This window comes from Ovis canadensis, chromosome 3 (assembly GCF_042477335.2).
Source record: "Ovis canadensis isolate MfBH-ARS-UI-01 breed Bighorn chromosome 3, ARS-UI_OviCan_v2, whole genome shotgun sequence".
Taxonomy (NCBI): domain Eukaryota; kingdom Metazoa; phylum Chordata; class Mammalia; order Artiodactyla; family Bovidae; genus Ovis; species Ovis canadensis.
In genome coordinates, this window is record NC_091247.1 from 171,005,751 (window position 1) to 171,017,314 (window position 11,564).

General features: G+C 40.1%; 1 pseudogene; it reads right to left on the reverse strand.

Annotated features, from left to right (window-relative positions):
* Positions 1 to 363: 363 nt before the first annotated feature.
* LOC138438301 (olfactory receptor 9K2-like) lies at positions 364 to 1,304 on the reverse strand (annotated as a pseudogene).
* Between the last annotated feature and the right edge of the window lie 10,260 nt (positions 1,305 to 11,564).

Here is an 11,564-nt window from a genome sequence, read left to right on the forward strand (position 1 = left end):
ATTCTCCAAGCAGGAACACTGGAGTGGGTTGCCATTTCCTTCTCCAATGCATGAAAGTGAAAAGTGAAAGTGAAGTCGCTCAGTCGTGTCCAACCCTCAGCGAGCCCATGGACTGCAGCCTTCCAGGCTCCTCCATCCATGGGATTTTCCAGGCAAGAGTACTGGAGTGGGGTCCCATTGCCTTCTCCATTGACAATGCTAAGATGGAAAAAAAAAAAAAAAAAAAGTACCGTATGGAAATAATACACTACCATTAAAAAGATTTTTATAATATTTCTATGATACTCAGGAGAATAATTTCATTGATGACCAGAGGAATACAAAATAAACAGACACCACTCATTAGTGGAAGAGAAATAATAATCACAGAATAGTACTTTTCTTCTCCAAAATTTTGTATAGAGCTTCTTTGACGTCTTTGTTTCTCAGAGATTAAATCAAAGGATTCAACATGGGAGTGACCAGGGTGTAACACAAGGAGGCCACTTTACTGAGCTCAGGATATGTGTCAGGAGTGAGATACATAAAAAAGACAGCACCATACAGTACACTTGCGACTCCCAGGTGGGAGCTGCAAGTGGAGAAGGCTTTCTGACGTCCCTTGGTGGACGGTATCTTTAGAACTGTGGACACAATATACAAATAAGAAACAATAATAACTATGATGGTAGGGAAGGTAATGAGGCCAGACAAGGTGAAAGAAACCATACTCAGGATGAAGAGGTCGGAACAAGATAGTCTCTGAAGTGGGCAAGTGTCACAGTAAAAATGGTCAATGGCCTGAGAAGCGCAAAAGGATAAAGTAAATGTCATGCTGGTCTGAAGAATTGAGCTGATACAGCCACAAAAATGGGAACCAGCCACCAACTGAACACAGAGACGTGTTGACATCTGGATAGTATAGAGGAGTGGATTTCAGATGGCAATGAAGCGATCATAAGCCATGACTGCCAGGAGAAACCCCTCGGTCACAATGAAGAAGGTGAAGAGAAAGAGCTGGGTCAAACAGGCTGCAAATGAGATGGGCTTGCTCTCAGACCAGAAGTTGATCATAGCCTTGGGTGCAATAACAGATGAATAGATGAAATCAATGAAAGAGAGTTTGCCTAGGAAGAAATACATTGGTGTGTTCAGCCATGGATCTTTCCTAATAATGACCATCATGCCAACATTCCCTAGAAGATCATAGTGTAGATAAGCAGAAATAGGAGGAAAAGGAGACTGTGGAGCTCTGGGCAGACCCTGAAGCCTACAAGAATGAAGTCAGTCAATTCTGAGTGGTTGCACGTTTCCCTGTCGCTCATGGAAGAAACCTGCTGAAAGGTACAAGGCGAAATAAACGAACTCTTGACATTCATCCTAGTTACAAATAATCTCTTACAGTATTAGGAGTCATAACGCTACTCTATAATCATTATTTACTTTAACCTTCATGCAGTTCAGTTCAGTTGCTCAGTCATGTCCGACTCTTTGCGACACCATGGATCACAAATGGATTCATGCCAGGCCTCCCTATCCATCATCAACTCCTGGAGTTCACCCAAACTCATGTGCATCAAGTCAGTGATGCCATCCACCCATCTCATCCTCTGTCGTCTCCTTCTCGTCCTGCCCCTAGTCCCTCCCAGCATCAGAATCTTTTCCAGTGAGTCAACTCTTCGCATGAGGTGGCCAAAGTATGGGAGTTTCAGCTTTAGCATCAGTCCTTCCAATGAACACCCAGGACTGGTCTCCTTTAGAATGGACTGGTTGGATCTCCTTGCAGTCCAAGGGACTCTCAAGAGTCTTCTCCAACACGACAGTTCCAAAGCATCAATTCTTAGACACTCAGCTTTCTTCACAGTCCAACTCTCACATCCATACATGACCACTGGAAAAACCATAGCCTTGACTAGACAGATCTTAGTCAGCAAAGTAATGTCTCTGCTTTTCAATATGCTATCTAGGTTGGTCGTAACTTTCCTTCCAAGGAGTAAGCATCTTTTAATTTCCCGGCTGCAATCACCATCTGCAGTTATTTTGGAGCCCCCCCCAAAATAAAATCAGCCACTGTTTCCACTGTTTCCCCATCTATTTGCCATGAAGTGATGGGACCAGATGCCATGATCTTCGTTTTCTGAATGTTGAGCTTTAAGCCAACTTTTTCACTCTCCTCTTTCACTTTCATCTAGAGGCTTTTTAGCTCCTCTTCACTTTCTGCCATAAGGGTGGTGTCATCTGCATAGCTGAGGTTATTGAGATTTCTTGCAGCAATCTTGATTCCAGCTTGTGCTTTTTCCAGCCCAGCTTTTCTCATGATGTACTCTGCATAGAAGTTAAATAAGCAGAGTGACAATATACAGCCTTGATTTACTCCTTTTCCTATTTGGAACCAGTCTGTTGTTCCATGTCCAGTTCTAACTGTTGCCTCCTGACCTGCATACAGACTTCTCAAGAGGCAGGTTAGGTGCTCTGGTATTCCCATCTCTTTCAGAATTTTCCACAGTTTATTGTGATCCAACAGTCAAAGGCTTGGCATAGTCAATAAAGCAGAAATAGATGTTTTTCTGGAACTCTTTGCTTTTTCGATGATCCAGCAGATGTTGGCAATGTGATCTCTGGTTCCTCTGCCTTTCCTAAAACCAGCTTGAACATTTGGAAGTTCACGGTTCACGTATTGCTGATGCCTGGCTTGGAGAATTTAAAAATTACTAATTCATGTAAGTCGTGGAATTAGATTTCTTTCCTTCTGAATCTGCTCCAATGCCTTTCCACCAAATACCTTTCACATTTGCAAGTATCACTTCTGTATATATTTATAACTCAGGATTTGTGCAATAAATGTAATGTCAGGAAACAGTGATTGGGAAAGAGCACAAATATTTCAATAAATGACATTTTGTAAGCAATTTTGATGTCTAGTTTTGAATATATTAAGGGTTTCTTTAGTCTAGGTTGGTAATACTTAGCTTGGCAGGCTTAGAGTGCCAGTAGATCCAAAGAAATTGACTGAATTTTAAAACTATTTAAAAGGTGCAATTGCTTTTTCTGGTTCATGGAAAATTTAGATTCTGATGTAAGTTACACACTCAGAAAGAATAAGTTGTGCACAATCAAACACAAAAATTATTAGCATTTGCATGCTAGAATTTCTCCAGATGAGCCTCCAAATCTCCTCCATAAAAACAATTTTCCTTCATTTCCTCAACTGACAGCTCATAGTTTTTAAGAAAGAGACTTATACTGTCCATATAGAATTACTTTAGATATGGATACTGAACAATGAAGAAATTGTTGATTGCAATCTTATTTACCCTGAATGTAACTTTCACAGTCATCTTTAGTTCATTTACTAGACAGTTCAGATAAGCTCACTCTTTCTCCTCAGTCCTTTATATGCATGACTCTGTGTAGACAACAATAATAATAGGAAACATGTGGCATCTTTTATAGGCCACTTTCCCTAGTGCTTTTATAGTAGCTCATTTAATACATGCAATAATAATATGAGATGAGTACTACTGTATTCCCCAGTTTACAGTAAGGAAAAGGAAGTACCAAGAAATAAAATATTTTGAAAGACACAAACTAGGATCAAAATTTCAAAGAAATCTGGCTCCAGAATCCATGCTCTTAAACACTGTGTGATATCTATCATCTTTTTCTTTGATAAAGAAATTTGAGAGACGTATATTTGCCTGAGAAAAAGATGGCTTTCAAGAAAATGGCATGGTGTCTTCTTGATAGATTTTTGTTATTGATCTGCTGCTGCTGCTGCTAAGTCACATCAGTCGTGTCCAACTCTGTGCGACACCATAGACTGCAGCCCACCAGGCTCCCATTCTTGGGATTCTCCAGGCAAGAACACTGGAATGGGTTGCCATTTCCTTCTCCAGTGCATGAAAGTGAAAAGTGAAAGTGAAGTCGCTCAGTCGTGTCAGACTCTTCACCACCCCCATGGACTGTAGCCAGGCTCCGCCGTCCATGGGATTTCCCAAGCAAGAGTACTCAGCTCCATTAAAACTTAAATGTGCAAATAATTATATTACAAAGAGGCAAGATTTTAAATACATCAAACTTAGGTTCTGAGGAAGTATAAACTATTTGGGCAGTGAAAGGAAACACTGTAATTTGTGTTGTGAAATGTTTTTGAAAAATAATACATCTTATTTATGTTTCTTTAATCCTAAACAGGGGCAGGGATCATATCATTTTAATTTTGAGATTTATTCCTATCAAACTCATTCTATAGTTAATAAGTTTATGGCTGAAAACATTTATATTTGGAAAAGTGATAGTGTTTTTCCCAGAGTAGTCAACAGACAATTAGTCAGTGGTCTTCCCTGTTGGCTCAGCTGGTAAAGAATTCGCCTGCAATGTGGGAGACCTGGGTTCAATCCCTAGGTTGGGAAGAGGCCCTGGAGAAGAGAATGGCTACCCACTCCAGTATTCTGACCTGGAGAGTTCCGTGAACTGTATAGTCCATAGGGTCGCAAACAGTCGGACATGACTGAGTGACTTTCCCTTCACTTATGGCTGAATACATTTATATCTGGAAAAGGAATCGTGTTTTTCCTAAAGTAGTCAATAGACAAGTAGTCAGTTAGTGATTTATTACTGGTGGCTCAGCCGGGAAAGCATCTGTCTACAATGCAGGAGACCCAGGTTCAATCTCTGGGTCAGGAAGATCCCCTGGAGAAGGAAATGGCAGCCCACTCCAGTACTGTTGCCTGGAAAATCCCATGGAGGGAGGAGCCTGGTAGGCTACAGTCCATGGGGTCGCAAAGAGTTGGATACGATTGAGCGACTCCACTTTCTACTTTCCTTTATTTGTCAAAAACTTACATGATTACGCTTTAAAATTTACTCTTACCTTATATTATTTGGTAATTTGTCATATTCTGTAAAAAGCAGCAGAATTCCGATGTTTTTGTCTTGTTATTGTTTTAATTCTAGAAAGAGTAAACAAAGTTAATGACTATGTTACAACTACAAATACTGAAAAAAAATCTTCATGTCAAAATAAAAAGAACTCCCTTCCTCTCAGAATTTCCAAATACATGTTCATCTTCCCAGTTTCATATTCTTCCCATAGAGAAAATAGGCATATTTTCCTTATTGCTGTATGTAAACTACTGGCCTTTCCTTCAGTAGTAGACATTGGAAAATGCTATTGGGCTTCCCTGGTGGCTCAGAGGTTAAAGCATCTGCCTGGAATGTGGGAGACCCGGGTTTGATTCCTGGGTTGGTAAGATCCCCTGGAGAAGGCAATGGCACCCCACTCCAGTACTCTTGCCTGGAAAAATCCCATGGGCAGAGGAGCCTGGTAAGCTACAGTCCATGGGGTCGCAAAGAGTCGGACACGACTGAGCAACTTCACTTCACTTCACTTCATTGTCCTTTGTAGAAGAGAAACAAATGAATTTTCTAATGATGCTTGGCTAACTCTGAAATACTTCCAGAAATTATACCCTGTAGTTATTCAAGGTGAACCTGAGGAATCCATCATCAAGATAGTCTCTTTCTTGTATTCTCCAGTGCTTGAATGCTTTTAAGAAAGAAAATAGATTGTCTTATATCCAAGCAGAGGCCCTGAGTCACCTGGAATCTCTGATAATCTTCCAAAATAACAGCATCAGTTTCTTATAATGGCTATGGTTTTGCCATAACAGTATCAATTTTTGTAATAATTGCAGCATTGAGGTTTACTTTACCTTCTGGGAAATAGTCCTCCTGGGGGAAAAAAAGAAGTATAAATTAGTTACTAAGATGTCTAGGCTCCAGAGCCAAGGTCCATGAGACCTGGAGACAGGGATTTCAAATTTTAAAAAGAAAGAAGAAAAAAAAAAAAAAAACAAGAAAATGGAGGGAAAAAGCAGCCTGAGTCTGCTAGGAGTCAGCATACATACAAGAGCTGTTTTCTTGTGAGACTCCTTTGGGGGGGACAAAGAAGATCTTTCAGTCTTAGTTTCTCCACTGAAAAGGATCATTTCAATTTACCATGGCAGCAATGTTGTTGTAGGAAAACAGAAATAAATATGAAAGCAAATATTATATTGTGAAGTATAAATTATAGAAAAATTTTTCTCCTAGCCATAACATTCATTTCATTTTCACTCAAAATTTCCCATATTTATTCTTTAGGTGTATTGTATCAAATAAGTGATAATAAAAATACAGCACCATGAACAAGATGAAAGACAAAGCCCAATAAGTGCCCCCTAATTAGTTAAGTAAAGAATAAATAATGATTGATGAGATCCAGAGATTGGTTCACTTTGTAACTTTGATTGAGTCGAAGATGTTTACCCAGATGCCATGTATTATGTTAATAATTTCTTAATAGCTATACACTTCAAAATAATTTTTAAACTGTTCCATATCAGTCAAGAAAATCTCAATTTGTTTTTGATATAAACAAAATCATTAACTGCCATAAATACATCTTCTAACATATTAAGGGAAGGAGAATAGGTAAAAAGGAAGAAAATAATGATGGCTCATAAAATCTTTATGTATGTAGCTGTTTACAGGCAATAGTTGGTATTTTCCTATCCATATTCCCCTTGGTCTCACCAATGATCACAGTATCCAGAAGCTGTATTCCCAGGGAGGTGGGGAAGGAGTGGGGAATGTAAATATTCATTAATGAAGGATCTGATCACTTGTGGCCTTGTCATGCTGAAATGCTATAGTTGTTCATTAATAGTTATTAGGAGACATCCTGGAAAACTCCCTGGATCACTACCATACTCCTCTTTGTCTCCATTTTATTAATATATTTTGCTTATCAGTATCAGTTACCAAAAAAAATTCAGAGTGTTTTGTTCATCTGTGGTTCAGTGAAATGTATGCCAAGGAGGCAGGGGCAATTGCTGTCATACTAGTAAAATCATCCTTCTGTTGGTAGTAAATATTCTAATTCAGCAATGTCAAATGTCTCAGGCAGTGAAGAAAATATGTTGAGAGTGGGTTAGTAGATTTTATAGTGATGGATGGCATTCCCACTTTGACCCACTGTGCTTGGACCATAGTCTGATTATGAAAGAAATATCTTCATAAATTGGTTGTGAATGCAGAGCACAGACCATATCCTAGATGACAGTAACCCACTGTTGTAAAGTATTGCCAACTAATTGGTTCAGGAAATTAGTAAGTCACACTTCAATAAGTGATTCCACCATCCCATAAGTTCATCTGCTTGTTTGACCAGATGCATGATAGTTCTTTTGACTTTTGTGGATATGAGTGTATTGATTTAATTCTCTTCTTGAGAAGCGAGGGCATGTGTGTGTACTAAGTTGCTCCAGGCATGTCTGACTCTTTGCTACCCTATGTACTGCAGTCCACCAGGCTCCTATGTCCATGGGATTCTCCAGGTAAGAATACTGGAGTGGGTTGCTATGCCCTCCTCCAGGGGATCTTCCCGACCCAGAGATCAAACCTCGGCTTCTGTGGCTGCTGCATTGCAGGTGGACCCTTTACTGTTAGCCACCAGGGAAACCCTGTAAGCCTTGTGCCAAAGCATCAGTAAGATATGGTATAATAGTGAGCAAAGCATTTGCTGAGTTCTGATAGAATGGTATTAGCAGAAGCAATTTGACCAGAGAATCCCCAAGATGCTGGCATAAGAAGATCCTGAGCTCACCCCCTCTCATGGGCACATTATAAATAAAATCAGAACTTACAAGAAAATATATTCTAAAACTAAAACTATAAAGGAGAAACCACAGTGATAAGGGTAGGGGCACAGAGTCACAGGATAGCCAAGACCCATACTCCTAGCTGGGTGACCCACAAACAGGAAAATAACTGCAGTTTCAGAGGTTCTCCCCAAGGAGTGAGTGGTCTGAGGCTCATATCAGGATCCCCAGGATGAGGTTCCTGTTCTGTGAAGGTGAGATGAGCTTCAAAAAAGTTTAGCTTTGAAGGCCAAGGAGCTTACTTTTACCTCACATCAGTCAAAATGGTCATCATTTAAAAGTCCACAAATAATAAATCCTGGAGAGGGTGTGAGGAAAAGAAAACTTTCTTATACTGTTGGTGGAAATGCAATTTGGTGCAGCCACTATGGAAAGCACTATGAAGACTCCTTTAAAAACAAAAAGCAGAGGTAATGCATGATCCAGCAACCTCACTCCTGGGTATATATCCAAAGAAAAGACACATGCTTATAGCAGCACTAGCAATAGCCAAGACATGGAAACAACTTCAATGTCATCAACAGGTGAATGAAGATGTGATGTGTGTATATAGTGGAATATTACTCAGTCATAAAAAAGAATGAAATAATGCCATTTTCAGTAACATGGATGGATTTAGATTTTATGATACTAAGTGAAGTAAGTCAGACAGCGATAAATATCTTGTAATTTATATCTATAATCTAAAAAAAGTTACAAATGAACTTATTTACAAAATTGAAATACATTCACAGGCATAGAAAACAAACTTATGGTTACCAAAGAGGATAGAGAGGGGAATAGGGGACAGGTAAATTAAGAGTTTGGGATTAACATATACACACTCAGTTGGGTTCACTCACTCAGTCATATCCGACTCTTTGCAACCCCGTGAATCACAGCACGCCAGGCCTCCCTGTCCATCACCAACTCCCAGAATTCACTCAAACTCATGTCCATCGAGTCAGTGATGCCATCCAGCCATCTCATCCTCTGTTGTCTCCTTCTCCTCCTGCCCCTAATCCCTCCCAGCATCAGAGTATTTTCCAATGAGTCAACTCTTCACATGAGGTGGCCATAGTACTGCAGTTTCAGCTTTACCATCATTCCTTCCACAGAAAACCCAGGACTGATATCCTTCAGAATGGACTGGTTGGATCCCCTTGCAGTCCAAGATACTCTCAAGAGTCTTTACCAACACCACTGTTCAAAAGCATCAATTCTTCAGTGCTCAGCTTTCATCACAGTCCAAATCTCACATCCATACATGACCACTGGAAAAATCATAGCCTTGACTAGACAGACCTTTGTTGGCAAAGTAATGTCTCTGCTTTTGAATACGCTATCTAGGTTGGTCATAACTTTTCTTCCAAAGAGTAAGCGTCTTTTAATTTTACGGCTGCAATCACCATCTGCAGTGATTTTGGAGCCCCAAAAAATAAAGTCTGATACTGTTTCCACTGTTTCCCCATCTATTTCCCATGAAGTGATGGGACTAGATGCTTTGATCTTCGTTTTCTGAATGTTGAGCTTTAAGCCAACTTTTTCACTCTCCTCTTTCACTGTCATCAAGAGGCTTTTTAGTTCCTCTTCACTTTCTGCCATAAGGGTGGTGTCATCTGCATAGCTGAGGTTATTGGGATTTCTCCAAGCAATCTTGATTCCAGTTTGAGCTTCTTCCAGCCCAGCGTTTCTCATGATGTACTCTGCATAGAAGTTAAATAAGCAGGGTGACAATATACAGCCTTGACGTACTCCTTTTCCTATTTGGAACCAGTCTGTTGTTCCATGTCCAGTTCTAACTGTTGCTTCCTTACCTGCATATAGGTTTCTCAAGAGGCAGGTCAGGTGCTCTGGTATTCCATCTCTTTCAGAATTTTCCACAGTTTATTGTGATCCACACAAAGGCTTTGGCTTAGTCAATACAGCAGAAATAGATGTTTTTCTGGAACTCTCTTGCTTTTTCCATGATCCATCGGATGTTGGCTATTTGATCTCTGGTTCCTCTGCCTTTTCTAAAACCAGCTTGAACATCTGGAATTCACGGTTCACATATTGCTGAAGCCTGGCTTGGAGAATTTTGAGCATTCCTTTACAAGCATGTGAGATGAGTGCAATTGTGTGGTAGTCTGACCATTCTTTGACATTGCCTTTCTGTGAGATTGGAATGAAAACTGACCTTTTCCAGTCCTGTGGCCACTGCTGAGTTTTACAAATGTGCTGGTATATTTGAAAGTGCTGAGTGCAGCACTTTCACAGCATCATCTTTCAGGATTTGAACTAGCTCAACTGGAATTCCATCACCTCCACTAGCTTTGTTCGTGGTGATGCTTTCTAAGGCCCACATGACTTCACATTCCAGGATGTCTGGCTCTAGGTGAGTTATCACACCATCATGATTATCCGGGCTGTGAAGATCTTTTTTGCACAGTTCTTCTGTGTCTTCTTGCCCCCTCTTCTTAATATCTTCTGCTTCTGTTAGGTGTATATCATTTCTGTCGTTTATTGAGCCCATCTTTGCATGAAATGTTCCCTTGGTATCTCTAATTTTCTTGAAGAGATCTTTAGTCTTTCCCATTCTGTTGTTTTCCTCTATTTCTTTGCATTGATCGCTGAGGAAGGCTTTCTTATGTCTTATTGCTATTCTTCAGAACTCTGCATTCAGATGCTTATATCGTTCCTTTTCCCCTTTGCTCTTCAGTTCTCTTCTTTTCACAGCTATTTGTAAGGCCTCCCCAGACAGCCATTTTGCTTTTTTGTATTTCTTTTCCATGGGGATGGTCTTGATCCCTGTCTTCTGTACAATGTCACGAACCTCATTCCATAGTTCATCAGGCACTCTATCTATCAGATCTAGTCCCTTAAATCTATTTCTCACTTCCACTGTATATTCATAAGGGATTTGGTTTAGGTCATACGTGAATGGTCTAGTGGTTTTCCCTACTTTCTTCAATTTGAGTCTGAATTTGGCAATAAGGAGTTCATGATCTGAACCACAGTCAGTTCCTGGTCTTGTTTTTGCTGACTGTATAGAGCTTCCATCTTTGGCTGCAAAAAATACAATCAATCTGATTTCGGTGTTGACCATCTGATGACGTCCATGTGTAGAGTCTTCTCTTGTGTTGTTGGAAGAGGGTGTTTGCTGTCAGCAATGCATTTTCTTGGCAAAACTCTATTAGTCTTTGCCCTGCTTCATTCCAGATTCCAAGGCCAAATTTGCCTGTTACTCCAGGTGTTTCTTGACTTCCTACTTTTGCATTCCAGTCCCCTATATGAAAAGGACATCTTTTGGGGGTGTTAGTTCTAAAAGGTCTTATAGGTCTTCATAGAACCGTTCATCTTCAGCTTCTTCAGCATTACTGGTTGGGGCATAGACTTAGATTACTGTGATATTGAATGGTTTGCCTTGGAAACGAACAGAGATCATTCTGTCATTTTTGAGATTGCATCCAAGTACTGCATTTTGGACTCTTTTGTTGACCATGATGGCTACTCCATTTCTTCTAAGGGATTCCTGCCCACAGTAGTAGATATAATGGTCATCTGAGTTAAATTCACCCATTCCAGTCCATTTTATTTCACTGATTCCTAGAATGTCGACTTTCACTCTTGCCATCTCTTGTTTGACCACTTCCAATTTGCCTTGATTCATGGACCTGGCATTCCAGGTTCCTATGCAATATTGCTCTTTACAGCATCGGACCTTGCTTCTCTCACCATTTACATCCACAACTGGGTATTGTTTTTGCTTTGGCTCCATCCCTTCATTCTTTCTGGAGTTATTTCTCCTTTGATCTCCAGTAGCATATTGGGCACCTACTGACCTGGTGAGTTCCTCTTTCAGTATCCTATCATTTTGCCTTTTCATACTGTTCATGGGGTTCTGGAGGCAAGAATACTGAA